The sequence below is a fragment of the Chlorocebus sabaeus genome, chromosome 21 (genome assembly GCF_047675955.1).
Source record: "Chlorocebus sabaeus isolate Y175 chromosome 21, mChlSab1.0.hap1, whole genome shotgun sequence".
Lineage (NCBI taxonomy): Eukaryota > Metazoa > Chordata > Mammalia > Primates > Cercopithecidae > Chlorocebus > Chlorocebus sabaeus.
Genome location: NC_132924.1, coordinates 38,306,651 through 38,324,792, shown reverse-complemented (window position 1 = coordinate 38,324,792; position 18,142 = coordinate 38,306,651). Strand labels below are relative to the sequence as shown.

General features: G+C 40.1%; 1 pseudogene; it reads right to left on the bottom strand.

Annotated features, from left to right (window-relative positions):
* Nucleotides 1-13,348: 13,348 nt before the first annotated feature.
* On the bottom strand, nt 13,349-14,770 carry LOC103226375 (ATP-binding cassette sub-family E member 1 pseudogene; annotated as a pseudogene).
* Nucleotides 14,771-18,142: the final 3,372 nt, after the last annotated feature.

The following is an 18,142-nucleotide window of genomic DNA, read 5'->3' as shown; positions in this document are numbered from 1 at the left end:
ACACTATTCAGGTGACCTGTGCACTAAACATCTAGACTTCACCATTCCACAATTAATCCATGTAACCAGAAACCACTTGTACCCCTAAAGCTATTGAAATTAAAAAATGTTATAAAGGACTTATCTCTGGCATTGAAATAAGGCTATGCTTTTAGGAATTTCATCTAAAATATCAAAGTTATATACCAGGTGGAAAAACATACAATTTTGGAACAATTAGTAACCCTAACTTCCTTTAATATTACATAATAAAATTTTAAGGGCTACCTAAATTGTGTTTGCCTGCCCTCTTGGGCAGGGATGCACTTTGGTTCTCTTAATTGCAATGAGACAGAGACTGAAGAATGGAAGTGATGGAGAATGATTAGCAGAATTCATGTTCCTTTAATTCCCTAGCAAATAAAATGCATAGCAATATCCAGACATTACCCATCACGTTTTCAAGCTCCTACATAGTCTTCATGGCTCTGAGCTCAGAGCTGGCTGCAAGTGGTCCCTGATGGGTTTTGCCCACAGCACAGGCATGGCACCTCTGGAGACAGCTGGGCTAATGTTCAGCAAAGGTTGGCAGAAGCAGGGAGAGGGGTTTGTCTTTCTTTCCTAACTTTCCCAAAAATAGAACTTGTGAGTTCATGGCAACATTTAGTCACAACTTAATTTTGTAAATAGAGACAGGGTCCCACTCTTTCACCTGGATTGGAGTGCAGTGGTGTGATCATAGCTCACTGCTATGAACACCTGGGCTCAAAGAATCCTCCTGCCTCATTCTTTTAAGTAGCTGGGACCTACAGGTGCACGCCACCACACTCAGCTAATTTCTTTTGAATTTTTGGTAGAGACAGGGTTTCACCATGTTGCCCAGGCTGGTCTTGAACTCCTGGGCTCAAGAGATACTCCTATCTTGCCCTCCCAAAAGCTGGAATTACAGGTGTGAGCCACCATGCCCGGCCTCCTTCTTATCCTTTATTATTATTATTTTTTAGATGGAGTCTTGCTCTGTCACCTAGGCTGGAGTGGAGTGGCATGATCTCGGCTCACTGCAACCTCTGCCTCCTGGGTTTAAGCTATTCTCCTGCCTCAGCCTCCTGAGTAGTTAGGACTACAGGCACATACCACCACATGTGGCTAATTTTTGTATTTTTAGTACAGATCGGGTTTCACCATGTTGGCCAGGATGGTCTCGATTTCCTGACCTGGTAATCCACTGGTCTCAGCTTCGCAAAGTGCTGGGATTACAGGCTTGAGCCACTGTGCCCGGCCTCCTCCTCCTCCTCCTCCTCTGCTTCCTCCCTCCTCCTCCTCCCATTCTCCTCCTCCTTCTCCTTCGCAATTTTTCTCTCTCATTTTCTGAGACGTACTCTTGCTCTGTCGCCCAGGCTGGAGTGCAGTGGCCTGATCTGGGCTCACTGCAAGCTCCGCCTCCCGGGTTCAGGCCATTCTCCTGCCTCAGCCTCCCAAGTAGATGGGGTTACAGGTGCCTGCCGCCACGCCGGGCTAATTTTTTGTGTTTTTAATAGATATGGGGTTTCACCATGTTAGCCAGGATGGTCTCAATCTCCTGACCTCGTGATCCGCCCACCTCGGCCTCCCAAAGTGCTGGGGTTACAGGATTGAGCCACGACTCCTGGCCTCCAAAGAGTTTTTCAGAGGGGATCCCACAGCACTGAATGACATCTTCACTAGTGACAAACACAGACAGATGCATGTACTTTAAAACTGAAATTCACGGCTGGGTGTGGTGGCTCACGCCTATAATCCCAGCACTTAGGGAGGCTGAGGCAGATGGATTGCCTGAGGTCAGGAGTTCAGACCAGCCTGACCAACATAGTGAAACCCCATCTTTACTAAAAATACAAAAATTAGCCAGGCGTGGTGGTGTGTGCCTGTAGTCCCAGCTACTTGGGAGGCTGAGGCAGGAGAATTGCTTGAACCTGGGAGGCGGAGCTTGCAGTGAGCCGAGCTCCCACCAATGCACTCCAGCCTGGGCGACAGGGCGAGACTCCGTCTCAAAAAAAACAAAAACAAACCCAAAAACCAAACAAAAAAAACCCCCAAAACCAAAAACTGAAATTCACTGAAGTAAAAGTGACAGGAACATGGGGAGAAAATGATTCTACAGCCATCATAATTTTTTTTTTTTTTTTTTTTGAGACAGACTCTTGCTCCATCGCCTAGGCCAGTGGCACGATCCCGGCTCACTGCAACCTCTGCCTCCCAGGTTCAAGTGATTCTCCTGCCTCAGCCTCCCAAGTAGCTGGACTATAGGCGCGTGCCACCATGCCTGGCTCATTTTTGTATGTGATTTTTTATAATAGGAATAGCCAGCTATTTTATAATAGGAATAGCCAATGTCTTGAAGATTATGAAAACATTCAGATTTTTAAAAATTCGGAGAGCTGGGTGTGGGTGGCTTCCACCTGTAATCCCAGCTACTTGGGAGGCTGAGGTGGGAGAGTCACTTTAGGCCAGGTGTCCCAGGCCAGCCTGGACAACATAGCAAGACCCTCATCTCTTTAAAAAGTTTTAAACAATTATCTGGGCTTGGTGGCACACACCTGTAGTCCCAGCTACTCAGGAGACTGAGGTGGGAGGATCACTTAAGTCCAGGAGTTCAAGGCTTCAGTGAGCTATGATCATGCCACTGCACTATAGCCTGGATGACAGAGTGAGACCCTGTCTCAAAAAAAGAAAAAATGAGTTCAAAGAAAGGACAGGCATAATTCACTGGAATGATGGCCTCGTACAGCGGTTCACGCCTGTAATCCCAGCACTTTGGGAGGCCAAGGTGGGTGGATCACCTGAGGTTAGGAGTTCGAGCCCACCCTGGCCAACCTGGTGAAACCCCGTCTCTACTAAAAATACAATAATTAGCCGAGTATGGTGGGGGGCACCTGTAGTCCCAGCTACTCAGGAGGCTGAGGCAGGAGAATTGCTTGAACCCGGGAGGCAGTGACTGCAGTGAGCCAAGATCGCACCATTGCACTCCAGCCTGGGCAACAGAGTGAGACTTGGTTTCAAGAAAAAAAAAATTCATTGGAATGAGATTTTCTTTCATTTATTGTCATTCATTAAATATTTAGTAAGTTCCTATTATTTGCTCTGCACTGTGCTAGATGTGCCATGATCAAGAGGATTGGGTTGCCCTGAAATAGTCAATTCTGATCACATAATTTAAAAGGACCTCAGTGAAGAAGAGTAAAAGGAGATGTCTGAAAAAGCCACTGTGATAGTATGCAGCATTTTCTAATTAGTTTGGATATTAATAGAAAATATATGCATGACAGAAATAAGGAAATGTGACTAAAGATGAATAGAGTTCGTTCCACAAATCTGTAAAAATGGCATGAGGAATATTACAGCTCAAATGCAGGGAGAATTGCAAAGCCATAACGACAAATAAAACAGTTTTTTAGGCCAGGCGTGGTGATCCATGCCTGTAATCCCACCCCTTTGGGAGGCCAAGGTGTATGGATCACCTTAGGTCAGGAGTTTGAGACCAGCCTGGCCAGCATGGTGAAACCCCGTCTCTACCAAAAATACAAAAATTAGCCGGGAGTGGTGGCGTGTGCCTGTAATGCCAGCTACTCGGGAGGCTGAGGCAGAATCACTGGAACCCAGGAGGCGGCAACTGGAGTGAGCCAAGATCACACCACTGCACTCCAGCCTGGGTGACAGAGTAAGACTCTATCTCAGAAGAAAAAAAGATCACATTTAGCTGAAGAAGACAAAAGAAGACCTAGGTCTGATGCTTGGGCTATGTAGTGTGAACAAGTGACAGAGGAAGCATAACCCTTTGAGTCTGTCTTCTGTGTCAAAGAAAATGGTCTGGATACTGAAAAAGGTAAAACAAAAGTGGGTCAGAAGGAACTGGAGCCCAAGATGGGTGAGAAGTGTGAGAATATATAAATTGTACAGTGATCTAAATAATTTTCAACTATCAGGCCTACGTGAATTAGATCTCAGCTTACTCAGAGAGCCCTGAATAAGTAGATGAACAGATATTCTTTTATTTGAAAATCAAGGAGAATGAAATCAAGGTCGGATATTAACAAATACAGAGGCAATTTCTAATCGGAGAAGCTGGAGCTCTCAAATTATATGCTGATGAAATTGGTTTTGATTCTGGGCAAGATTCAAGAAAGAATTCTTCAAAGTATCATTTATGTGGTCATATAAAGGAAACACATTCTTAGAAGTGAGAGTTTGCTAGAGATGTGTATTTTCAGATTCACTTTATTTTTGTTTATTTATTTTTTTGAGACAAGGTGTGACTCTGTCACCCGGGCTGGAGTGCAGCGGCACGATTATGGCTCCACCTCCTGGGCTCATGGCATCCTTCCACCTCAGCCTCTTGAGTAGCTGGGACTACAGGTGCACATCACCATGCTTGGCTAGTTTAGCAATTTTTTTTTTTTGGTTAGAGATGGGATTTCCACATGTTGCCCAGGCTGTTTTCCAACTCCTTGATTTTTCAAAGTGCTAGGATTACAGGTGTGAGCCACTGCGCCTGGCTAACTTTACTTTATTTTGACATGATTAATGAATTTGTAAAAGAAGGAATGCAAATGACAGGAAATCTTCTTTTTTTTTTTTTTTTTTTTTTTGAGATGGAATCTCACTCTGTTACCCAGGCTGGAGTGCAGTGGCATAATCTCCGCTCACTGCAACCTCCGCCTCTCGGGTTCAAACAATTCACCTGCCTCAGTCTCCTAAGTAGCTGGGACTACAGGTGCACACCACCATGCCCAGCTAATTTTTGTATTTTTTAGTAGAGATGGGGTTTCACCGTATTGCCCAGGGGGGTCTCGAACTCCTGACCTCGTGATCCACCCACCTCAGCCTCCCAAAGTGCTGGGGTTACAGATGTGAGCCACCTCACCTGGCCAACAGGAAATCTTATCTTCCATAGGGCTATAGAATAGGTTTCTCAGGGTACCTTCCAGACTGCAAGGTCCTTGAGTATAAACGATTGTGCCTCATTTGTCGTTGTGTCCTCCAATGCCTGCCTGAAACAGATTTTTCTTTTTTGAAGAAACATCCTGAGATTTAGTTTTTATTTATTTATTTATACACAATAGTTGTACATATTTATGCAGTACATATGGTATTTTGACACACGCATACAATGTGCAATGATCAAATCAGGGTAATTGGACTATCACTTCACATATTTATCATTTCTCTGTGTTAAAAACATTCCAAATCTTCTCTTCTAGCTATTTTGAAATATATGATAAATTATTATTAACTATAGTCACCCTACTATTCTATCGAACATTAGAAATTATTCCTTCTGTCTAACTGTATTTTCGTACCCATTACCTAACCTCTCTTCATTCCCCCTTCCTCCTACCCTTCCTGGTCTCTGTAACCACAATTCTATTCTCTACCTCCATAAGATCAAATTTTTAGCCCTCACATATGAATGAGAACATGCAATATTTGTCTTTCTGGTGCCTGGCTTATTTCACTTAACATAACATCCTCCAGTTTCATCCATGTTGCTTCAACTGGCAGGAGTTTATTCTTTATTATGGCTGAATAATATTCATATATATGTATATATCACATTTTCGTTTCTGTTTCTTTTTTTAAATACCCATATTTTCTTTATACATTCATCCATTGATGAACTGTCTTAGGTTAAGATTCCATTCATTGGCTATTGTGAATATGCTGCAATAAACATGCAAGTGCAGAGATCTCTTTGGAATGCTGATTTCCTTTGTTTTGGGTATATAACCAGCAGTGGAATTGCTAGATCATCTGGTGGTTCCCTTTTTAGTTTTTGAGGAACCTCCTCTGTACTGTTTTCCACAGTGTCTGTACTATTTTACATTCCCACCAACAGGGTAGAAGTGCTCCTCTTCTCCTTGTTAGTGTCTGTTCTGTTCTTTTCTTTTCTTTTTTTGAGACAGAATCTTGCTCTTTCGCCCAGGCAGGAGTGCAATGGCATGATCTCGGCTCACTGCAACCTCCGCCTCCTGGATTCAAGCAATTCTCTGCCTCAGCCTCCCGAGTCCCTGGGATTACAGGCACCCGCCACCACGCCTGGCTAATTTTTGTATTTTTAGTAGAGACAGGGTTTCACCATCTTGGCCAGGCTGGTCTCGAACTCCTGACCTTGTGATGTGCCTCCCTTGGCTTCCCAAAGTGCTGGGATTACAGGCCTGAGCCACTGCGCCTGGCTTCTTCTTCTCCTTTTTTTTTTTTTTTTAAAAACCTTTCCTATGGTGCTGAGCATTTGTTATTTTTGATCTTTTTGATAATAGCCATTTTACTGGGGTGAGACATCTCATTGTGGTTTGATTTGTGTTTGCCTGATATGATTAGTGATGTTGAGTATTTCTTTTCATATACCTGTTGGCCATTTGTATATCATTTATTTATTTTTAGAGATAGGGTCTTGCTATATTGCCCAGGTTGAACTTGAACGTCTGGCTTAAGAGATCCTCCCACCTCAGCCTGATGAGTAGCTGAAACTACAGGCATGGGCCACCATACCCTTATACATCTTCCTTTGTGCCGGGCGCGGTGGCTCAAGCCTGTAATCCCAGCACTTTGGGAGGCCGAGACGGGCGGATCACGAGGTCAGGAGATCGAGACCATCCTGGCTAACCCGGTGAAACCCCGTCTCTACTAAAAAAATACAAAAAACTAGCCGGGCGAGGTGGCGGGCGCCTGTAGTCCCAGCTACTCGGGAGGCTGAGGCAGGAGAATGGCGTGAACCCGGGAGGCGGAGCTTGCAGTGAGCAGAGATCCGGCCACTGCACTCCAGCCTGGGCGACAGAGCGAGACTCCGTCTCAAAAAAAAAAAAAAAAAAAAAAAAGAGAAATGTCTATTCAGATCTGTTGCCCATTTTTAAATTGAATTATTTGTTTATTTTTGCTATTGAGTTGCATGAACTCCTTGTATATTCTGATTGTTAATCCCTTGATAGATGGATAGTTTACAAATATTCTTTTAATTCTTAAAATTAGTTAATTATTTTGTAAAGACAGGGTCTCACTGTGTTGCCCATCCTGGCCTTGAACACCTGGCCACAAGCCATCCTCTTGCCTTGGCCTCCAAAAGTGCTGGGATTACAGATGTGAGTCACTGCACCCAGCCAGTTTGCAGATATTTTTCCCATTCTGTAGGTTGTCTCTTCACTTTGTTAATTGTTTCCTTTGTTGTGCCAAAGCTTTTTAGTTTAAGATAGTCCTGTTTGTCTATTTTTGTTTTTGTTGCATGCGCATTTGAGGTCTTACACACACACAAGTCTTGCTCAGACCAGTGTTCTGGAGCATTTCCCCCATGTGTTCTAGTAGTTTTGTAGTTTCAGGTCTTAGAATCAGCTCTCGAAGCCATTTTGAGTTTATTTTTGTGTATGATGAGATATAGGGGTCTAGTTTTATTCTTAGGCATGTGGATATCAGTTTTCTGAGCACCATTTATTGAAGAGACTACCCTTTCCCCAGTGTAAATTTTTGGCACCTTTGTTGAAAATGAGATGGCTACAATGTGTGGCTTTATTTCTGGGTTCTCTATTCTGTTCTGTTGTGTATGTTTTTATGCCAGTACCATGCTGATTTGATTACTATAGCCTTGTAGTATATATAGTATACTACTGAAATCAGGTAGTGTAATGTCTCTGGCTTTGTTCTTTTTGCTCAGAATTACTTTGGCTATTCAGAATCTACTATGGTTCTGTAAAAATTTTAAGATTAAAATTTGTAACAATCTGGTCTGGCGTGGTGGCTCACGCCTGTAATCCCAGCACTTTGGGAGGCCAAGTCTGGAGGATCACTTGACATCAGGTGTTTGAGACCAGCCTGACCAACATGGTAAAACCCTGTCTCTACTAAAAATACAAAAATTAGTCAGGCATGGTGGTGCACGCATATAGTCCCAGCTACTCAGGAGGCTGAGCAGGAGAATTGCTTGAACCTGGAGGCGGAGGTTCCAGTGAGCCGACATCACACCACTGCACTGCAACCTGGGTGACAGAGGAAAATTCTGTCTCAAAAAAAAAAGGTAGCTTTTTCTATTTATGTAAAAATATCATTGGTATTTTGATAGGGATTGCATTGAGCCTGTAGGTTACTTTGGGTGGTATGAACATTTCAACAATATTAACTCTTCCAATTCATGAGCATCATTTATCTTTCCAATTTTTTTGTGTCCTCTTCAATTTCTTTCATTAATGTTTTATAGTTATCATTGTAGAGATCTTTGATTTCTTTGGTTAAATTGATTCTTAGGTATTTTATTTTATTTTTGTAGCTATTGTAAAATGGCATTGCTTCTTGATTTCTTTTTCAGATTGCTCACCGCTGGCATACAGAAATGCTACTGATTTTTTTATGTTGCTCTTTGTATCTGCAAACTTTATGAAATTTATCAGTCCTAAAATTTTTTTGTGGTATCTTTAGTTTTTTCTTGAAATAAGATAATGTTATCTGCAAGGAAGGACAGTATGACTTCTTCCTTTCCAATGTGAGTGTTCCTTATTTCTTTCTTGAAGGGGTGGCCTGCCCCTCCACACCTATGGGTGTTTCTCATTAGGTGGAACGAGAGACTTGAGAAAAGAAATAAGACACAGAGACAAAGTGTAGAGAAAGAAAAGCGGGGACCCAGGGGACCGGCGCTCAGCTTACAGAGGACCCACCCGGCACTGGTCTCTGAGTTCCCTTAGTATTTATAGATAATTATCTTTATCATCTTAAAGATAAGGGAGTGGCAGGACAATAGGATCGTTTTTAGGGAGGAAATCAGCAGTAAGACATAAGAACAAGGATCTCTGTGACATGAATAAGTTTAAAGGAAAATCCTGTGCCTTGAGATAAACCTTTTAGCAGCATTGTTTCATCCTATCACATGGGGATAAACCTTGGACAATACCTAGCTTTTCTAGGAACAAAGACACACCCTGCATGCCCAAAATCCATTAAACCTTGAGTTACCACAGCACATGTCTCTTGCAAGGACAAGGTTGGGGGTAGGGTCACAGATTAACAGCATCTCAAATACAGAACAAAATGGAGTCTCTTATGTCTACTTCTTTCTGTATAGACACAGTAACAGGCTGATCTCTTTCTTTTCCCCACATTTCTCTGGTCTAATTGTTCTGGCTAGGCCGTCCAGTTGAATAAAACTGGCAAAAATGGGCACCCTTGTCTTGTTCCAGATCTTCAAGGAAAGACTTTCAATTTTTGTCCATTCAGTATGATGTTAGCTGTGGGTTTGTCATATATTGCCTTTATTGTTTGAGGTGTGTTCCTTCCATACTCAGTTTGTTAAAAGTCTTTATCATGAAGGGATGTTGAATTTTATTCAATGCTTTTTCAGCATCTATTGAAATGATCATATGGTTTTTGTCTTTGATTCTGTCAATGTGGTATATCATGTTTGTTGGTTTGCATATATTGAACCATCTTTGCTTCCCTGGGATCAATCTAACTTGATCTTTTACATATTAATTCTTAATTTAATAAGTAATTATTAGTGAAGAGACTGTCTAATAATATTAATATTAATTCATTTAATATTTATTTTTAATTTAATTTAGTTTGTTAGTATATTTTGTTGGGGATTGTTGACTATGTTTCTCAGGGATAGTAGAATATAGTTTTCTTTTGTTATTGTGTCTTTGTTAGGTTTTGGTATCAGGGTAAAGCTGGCCTCACAGAGGAAGCAGTACCTTCTTATTAATTTTCTGGAATAGTCTGAGTAGAACTGGTATTATTTCTTTACAAGCTTGGTAGGATTTATCAGTGAAGGCATCTGGTCTTGGGCTTTTCTTTATTGGCAGACTTTTTATTATGGCTTTAATCTTGTTACTTGTTATGGGTCTGTTTAAGTTTTCTATTTCTTCATGATTTGATCTTGGTAGTTTGCATGTGTCCAGGAATATATATATATAATATATTTCTAAGTTGTCCAATTTGTTAGCATGCAGTTGTTTATAATGTTCTTTAATAATCCTTTATGTTTCTGTGGCATCAGTTATAATGTATTCTTTCTCATCTCAGATTTCATTCATTTTATTTTTATTTATGTTTATTTTATTATTATATTTTAGAGATGGAGTCTTGGTATGTTGCCCAGGCTGGCCTTGAACTCCTGGGCTCAAGTGATCCTCCTGCATCAGCCTACCAAGTAGATGGTATGCATGCACCACCATATCTGGCTATTTTTCTTTAATTGATACTAATATTTGTACATATTTATGAAGTAACTGATATTTTGATATATGCATAGAATGTGTAATGATCAAGTTAGGGTACTTAAGATATCCCTCACCTCAAACATTTATCATTTCTTGGTGTTGGGAACATTTCAAATCTTCCCTTCTTGCAATTTTGAAATATACAATATATTGTTGTTGAACATAGTCACCCTACTGGGCTATTGAACACTACCTACTATTTAACTGTATGTTTGTACCATAACTTTTTTTTTTCCTTTTTGAGATGGATTCTCACTCTGTCCCGCAGGCTGGAGTGCAGTGGTGCCATCTTGGCTCACTCCAACCCCTGCCTCCTGGATTCAAGCGATTCTCCTGCCTCAGCCTACTGAGTAGCTGAGATTACAGTTGCCCACCACTACACCCAGCTAATTTTTGTATCTTTAGTAGAGATGGGGTTTCACCATATTGGCTGGCTGGTCTAGAACTCCTGACCTCAAATTATCCACCCACCTCAGCCTCCCAAAGTGCTGGGATTACAGGCGTGAGCTACCATGCCTGGTGTGTTATTATTTTTTTTTTTTTTCTTTTCAATAATGACCATTGTAACTGGAGTAAGATGTTATCTCATTGTGGTTTTGATTTGCATTTTCCTGATGATAAGTGATATTGACCTTTTTTTTTTTTTTGAAGGAGGATCTCACCCAGGCTGGACTGCAGTGGTGTGATGAAAACTTACTGCAGCCTCGAACTCCCATCTCAGCCTCCTAACTGGCTGGGACTACAGGCATGCATCATTACGTCCAGCTAATTTTTAAATTTTTTGTAGAGATGGTCTCACCATGCTGCCCAGGATTACCTCAAGCTCCTGGCCTCAAGGAATCCTCCCACCTCAGCCTCCAAAAGTGCTGGGATTACAGGTGTGAGCCACCACACCTGGTCTTATAATGTTTACATTGATTTGCATATGTTGAACCATTATTGCATCAGTTGGATGAATCCCATGTGATCATGGTATCTGTCTAAATATCTTTTTAATGTGTTTTTGGATTCAATATGATAATATTTTGTTGAGGATTGTTGACTCTATGTTTATCAGATATCTCAGCCCATAGTCTTTTTTTGTGATGTCCTTATCTGGTTTTGGTATCAGGGTTATGCTGATCTGACAGGATGAGTTAGAAAGTACTTCCTTCTCTCAATTTCCTTGGAATAGTTTGGGAAGAATTGGTGTACTTTTTTCTGTATATGATTGATACAATTCAGCAGCAATGCCATCTGGTCCTGGACTTTTCTTTGTTGGGAGTTTTTTTAAATTACTGATTCAATCTCATTCCTCATTATTAGTCTGTTTAGGTTTTCTATTTCTTTGCAGTTCAATCCTGGTGGTTGTGTGTCCAAAAATTTTCCATCTCCTTCCATTTCTTAGAATAGTGGCTTGTTATAGTCTCAAATAATAGTTTCTATATGTGTGGAATCAGTTGTAGTGTCTCCTTTTCCCCCCCAATTTTGATTATTTAGGTCTTCTTCCTTTTTTTTCTTGATTAGTCTAGCCAAGTTTATCAATTTTGTATATGTTCTCAAAAAACCAACATTTTGTTTCATTGATCCTTTGTATTTTTTTAAAGTCTCTGTTTCATTTAATTCTGCTTTTTTAATAGCTTTTATTTTATTAAATATATTTGAACTTAATCATTCACAAATTTAACCTATCCTTAAAAGTAGGCATTACTTATTTTATATTATCCTATTTGTGTACAAAACAAACTCTTTACATATTCACACTTAGGTAAGTGCTCAGAAAAAAGCCTGAAAGAATATACATTATTAAATTCAAATGCTGGTAACCTTTGAGAGGGTAATAAAGGGAGATCATTTTTTATTTCATTCTGTATATTTGAATTTTTTACAACATGTATTTATGGATTACTCACATAAATTATTTTTTAAAAGGCATAATGGGATTCAGTTAAACCATACTTTCTAGTCATTATGTGCATATTAATCAAGACTTCTATTATTTCAAGTAGCTCTTAAAGTTTGTGAAATACTTTCTAATTTCCCCCTCAATTTTGCTTGCCCCAGTCATTTATTTAGTAAACCCTTTTCCTCACTCATAAGTTAATTCCAGTTTTGTCAGAAGTACAACTTAAAGTGGCTCCAGGCTACAGGTAATCCTGTTCAAAATTCAGGAACTCAAGAAATTTGGATGGGTTTTTGGAACTAAAAAAAGGTTTAGATAATGTGTTCTATATCCAAACTCATAAATGAATATATGTGGTACCAAGGGATACTTTGTATTGCTATCTAGGCACTTTTGCACTAATGTTGCCTTTAGGGAAGTGGTTTATAATCCTTGGGTGCCCACTGGAAAAATCTGTGGAACTTTTAAAAAATACATAGATGCTTAGGCACCATCTTTAAAGATTTCGAGTCTATAGTTGTAAGGGAAGCAAACGTTCCTTAGAAATGTTTTTTCCTAAGAAGAAGAAGAAAAAAGAAATGCTTTTTCCTAAATCTCGATCAGTGATTATATGTGTAAAAAAACGACATTACCCAGAGAATGACTGAATTCAGAACCTTACAGAATGCAAAAGCTAAAAAATTCATAGTAAAGTTAGGGTTTTTTTGGGAGGAAGGGAACAGAATTGGTTCTGCTAAACATATTCAAAAGCACCAAAAAGGATGAAAAACAATTTTAAAATACCTATTTTTGCACCAGTGGTGTTTTGTAGTATGTATTCTTCCTCGGAAGCTGTGTACTGATAATATAGGGCAAAGACTGTAAACAAATAACAAACATAATCCTGAGGTTTATTTATCAAATGCCAGTCAGTGGAATCTCTGACCGGCTTTTAAAATGAGGGCAGTTTCATTACACTGGCATACTTGGCAAACCAGGTAAATACAGAAACCCTGTTCAAGATTTAAAAAATGGAGCAACACTGGTCAGCATTTGGTATGTGAATATAATACACCTACTGAAAATATTCCCATACATCATGAAAACTTGGAGGTAATTTGCATAGCTTGAAATGACTTTAGAATATTATGCATAAAAGGGCCTCATCAGGAACAGAAAAGTGGCATTTTTTTTGTGTTTCGACTACAAGTTAGAACCCAACTGGCTTTGATGTTATATTCAGTAAATTCCAGAGTATGTGGGGCATAAAATCAAGCTCCAGAGTATGTGGGGCATAAAATCCTGATTTGAGTTTTATATGACAAAAATTCTACTAAATATTCTTTTTAATAAGTGGCTTATCAATATTCTCAAATTCAACCTAATCATCCAAGAAAAAGTAGTTTCCACTCTTCTTTTGTTCTACATCCTTAATTGAATTAAATTTATTTATTCGTGGCCTATAGTTATTTGGATCTCTTCTGAATGTAGTTTCAAGCTGAGAGAAAAATGTATTCATGCCAGCCAAAGGGGTTTGAGGACTGTTTGCAACTGTGTTCTTAGTAGATGGAACACCATCAAAAATGATGACATGATCCGCTAGATAGGTGGCTATGATGAAGTCACGTTCCACAACAAAGGCTGTCTTTTTTGCATGAAGTATGAAACGTTTGGCAACTCGAGCTGCCATCAGTCTTTGCTCAGAATCCAAACATGCAGATGGTTCATCAATTAAATAGACATCAGCAGATTTGCCCAAACAAAGGGCTAAAACTACTCGCTATAGTTCATCACCCAATAACGTCTGCACCTCTTGATTGATGATGTTTTCAATTTACAGAGGCTTCATTACATTAGTCACAAATTGTGAATGAGTATAAGCATCTCTTATCTTTTCATGTAGTAACTGGCAAACACTTCGTTGATTTCGGACTAATTTTCTGTAGCTTATAACTGACATTTAGAACTGGTACTTCTCCTCCTTTATCAGATTTAAGTCTTCCAGCAAGCATTCTGATAAATGTTGTTTCACCCATTCCATTTTCCCCCAGCATCACCATGATTTCAGAATCTGTAAACTCTCCAGCTACAATTGCTAGCTCAAACTCTCCCATTTTTTCTTCATTCTTGGATATTTATACATACACGTCATTTTGACTTCTTCTTCATTTGCTGTCTCAGCCACTTTAAAAACAAGTGATGCATCTCTGAATCTCAAGTTTTCTGTTGGAACATAGCCATCCAAAAAAATGTTTATGCCCTTTCTTACACTAAAAGGCATAGTGACAACTCCATAGGCGCTTGGTATACCATATAAACAGCAGATGAAGTCAGAGAGATAGTCTAATACACTTAGGTCATTTTCCACCACAATGATATATCTATCCGGATTTATTAGAGATTGTAGAGTAATAGCAGCCTTTAAATGCTGCTTGACATCTAGGTAACTAGAAGTCTCATCAAACATGAAAATATCAGCTTTCTGTATGCAAATGACAGCTCAGGCAAATCTCTGCAACTCTCCTCCTGAAAGAGCTTCAACATTTCGTTCTTTTAGGTGGGTTAAATCAAGCTGCTAACATACAATTTCCTGTGTCTTTGTTTCATCTTTTCGGTCCAAAACAGATCCCACTGTCCCCTTTGCAGGCTTAGGAATCTGATCTACATATTGGGGTTTGATGATGGCTTTTAGGTCATCTTCTAGAATCTCAGTAAAGTAATTCTGTAATTCAGATCCACGGAAATAAGTCAAAATCTCTTGCCAATCAGTAGGATCATCATACTTTCCAAGGTTTGGCTTTTGTTTTCCTGCAAAAAAATTTTAAAGCGGTTGACTTTCCAATACCATTAGTTCCAACTAATCTCAAAACTTCACCTGGACGAGGGATAGGCAACCTGTGAAGTTTGAAGACATTGGCACATTATCAATGTGTGGTTTCTTTTTCCAAGTTGCTTGGTAAATTGTCAATTGATAAGGCACCAAAGGGGCATTTCTTAATACAGATACCACAACCAATACAAAGAGTTTCAGAACTTTGCTCTGGGGTGTAACTTCTGTGCATAATTTTCCCATCTGAACTACAGGACAACTCTTTTTGCATTCCTGTTGACATTTCTTAGGTTTACATTTGTCATGGTGACAATAGCAATTCTCATTAATTTGTGTGCTATAACTGTGCGAAAGAATATCCAGCTCTTCTGGAGAAAATGATCACCTTGAGGAGGGGAGTGCAGAGGCCAAATCAGCTCTTGCCTTCACTTATCAGCCACACAGCATGTTCTCATGACCACCGGCCAAAATGGCCTTTTTTTTTTCTTTGAAATGGAGTCTCACTCTTGTTGCCCAAGCTGGAGCACAATGGTGCGATCTTGGCTAACTGCAACCTCCACCTCCTGGGTTCAAGCGATTCTCCTGCCTCAGTCTCCCGAGTAGTTGGGATTTCAGGCCACTGCCACCACGCCCGGCTAATTTTTGTATTTTTAGTGGAGACGGGGTTTCACCATGTTGGTCTCAAACTATTGACCTCAGGTGATCCACCCCCCCTCGGCCTCCCAAAGTGCTAAGATTACAGGCGTCACCGTGCCTGGCCTATTCTTTTTTATTATTTAAAAAAAATTAAAATAGACGCAGGGTCTCATTCTGCACTTACCCAGGCTAGAGTGCAATGGCGCAATCACAGCTCACTGCAGCCTCAAACTTCTAGGCTCAAGCAATCCTCCTGCTTCAGCCTTCTGAGTACCTGGGACTACAGACACCCACAACCATGCCCCGCTAATTTTTTGTTTTATTTATTTTATATATTTAATTAATTAATTTTTGAGACGGAGTGTTGCTCTGTCGCCAGGCTGGAGTGCAGCTGCGTGATCTCAGCTCACTGCAACCTCCGCCTCCCAGGTTCAAGTGATTCCCCTGCCTCAGCTTCCCAAATGGCTGGGACTCCAGGTGCGTGCCGCCACGCCCAGCTACTTTTTGCATTTTTAGTAGAGATGGGGTTTCACCATGTTGGCCAGGATGGTCTCAATCTCTTGACTTCATGATCCGCCCGCCTCAGTCTCCCAAAGTACTGGGATTACAGGCGTGAGCCACTGCGCCCAGCCAATTTTTTTTTTTTTACATAGAGACGGGGTCTCATTATGGTGAAATGATATTGCATTGTGGTTTTGATGTGCATATCTCTGATGACTAGTGATGTTAAGCATTTTTTTCATATACCTGTTTGCCATGTGTATGTCTTCTTTTGAGAAATGTCTGTTCAAATCCCTTGACCATTTTAAAATCAGATGATTATTACTTTTTGCTATTGAGCTGTTTCAGTTCCTTACATATTCTGATTATTAGTCCCTTGGCAGATGGATAGTTTGCAGATATTTTCCTCCATTCCATGGCTTATCTCTCTGTCTCTCTGCTTTTTTTTTTTTTTTTTTTTTTTTTTTGAGACAGGGTCTCACTCTATTGCCCAGGCTGGAGGGCAGTGGTGTGATCTCAGCTTATTGTAGTCTCAGCCTTCTGGGCTCAGGTGATCCTCCCACCTCAGCCTCTCAGGTAGCTGGGACTACAGGTGTGTGCCCGCATGCCTGGGTAATTTTTTGTAGAGACAAAGTTTTGCTATGTTACCCAGGCTAATTTCAAACTCCTAGGCTCAAGCAATCTGCCTGCCTCAGCTTCCCAGAGTGCAGGGATTACAGGTGTGAGCCACTGCTCCTGGCCTCTGTGAGTTGTCTCTTCACATTGTTCATTGTTTCCTTTGTTTTACAGAAGCTTTTTAGCTTGACATAATCCAGTTTTCTGTTTTGCTTTGGTCACTTGTGCTTTTCAGGTTTTACAGAAAAAAAATCTTTGCCCAGATGAATGTACTGGAGCAATTCCCCAATGTTTTTTTCCAGTAGTTTCATAGATTCAGGTCTTAGAATCAACTATTTAATCCATTTTCAATTTATTTTAATGAACGGTGAGAGACATAGGTCTCGTTGCATTCTTTTACATATAGTTATCTAGTATTCCCAATACCATTTATTGAAAAGACTGTCCTTTCCCAATTGTATGTTTTTGGTGCCTTTCTCAATAATGAGTTGTTGCAAATGTGTGGATTTATTTCTGGGTTCTCTATTCTGTTTTACTGGTCTATATGTTTGTTTCTATGCCAGTACCTCATGCTGTTTTGGTGACTATACTTTGTAATAAATTTTGAAGTCATGTAGTGTGATTCCTCTATTTTTGTTCAGGATTGCTTTGGTTATTTGGGGTCTTTGTGGTTCCATATAAATTTTAGGATTGCTCTTTCTATTTTTGTGAAGAATGTCATTGGTAGTTTGATAGGGATTACATTGATCTGTAAATTGTATGTCCTCTTCCATTTATTTCATCAAAACTTTTTGTTTTTTGTTGTTGTTGTTGTGGTTTTGCTATTTTTATTATTATTATTTTTTGAGATGGAGTCTTGCTCTTGTTGCCCAGGCTGGAATGCAATGGCATGATCTCAGCTCACTACAACCTCCGCCTCCTGGGTTCAAGCAATTCTCCTGCCTCAGCCTCCTGAGTAGCTGGGATTCCAGGCACCTGCTACCACGTCCAGCTAATTTTTGTGTTTTTAGTAGAGACAGGGTTTCGCCATGTTGGCCAGGCTGGTCTCGAACTCCTGACCTCAAGTGATCCACCCGCCTTGGCCTCCAAAAGTGCTGGATTACAGACGTGAGCCACGTACCCAGCCTAATTTTGGTTTCTTTGTTGATTTTTCTGTCTGAAAGATCTATCTAGTTTTGAAAGTGGGGTGTTGAAATGTTCTACTATTCTTGTGTTAAGGTCTGTCTCTCTCTCTAGCTCGAAGGATATTTGCTTTATATATCTGGATGCCTCAGTGTTGGATGCATATATATTTGCAACCGTATATCCTCTTGCTGAGTTGACCCCTTCATCATTATATAATGACCTTCTTTATCTCTTTTTACAGTTTTTGACTTTGTCTATTTTATCTGATGTAATGATAGCTACTCCTGCTCTGTTTTGGTTTTCATTTGCATGAAATATTTTTTTCCATCCTTCACTTTCAATCTATGTGTGTCTTTATAGGTG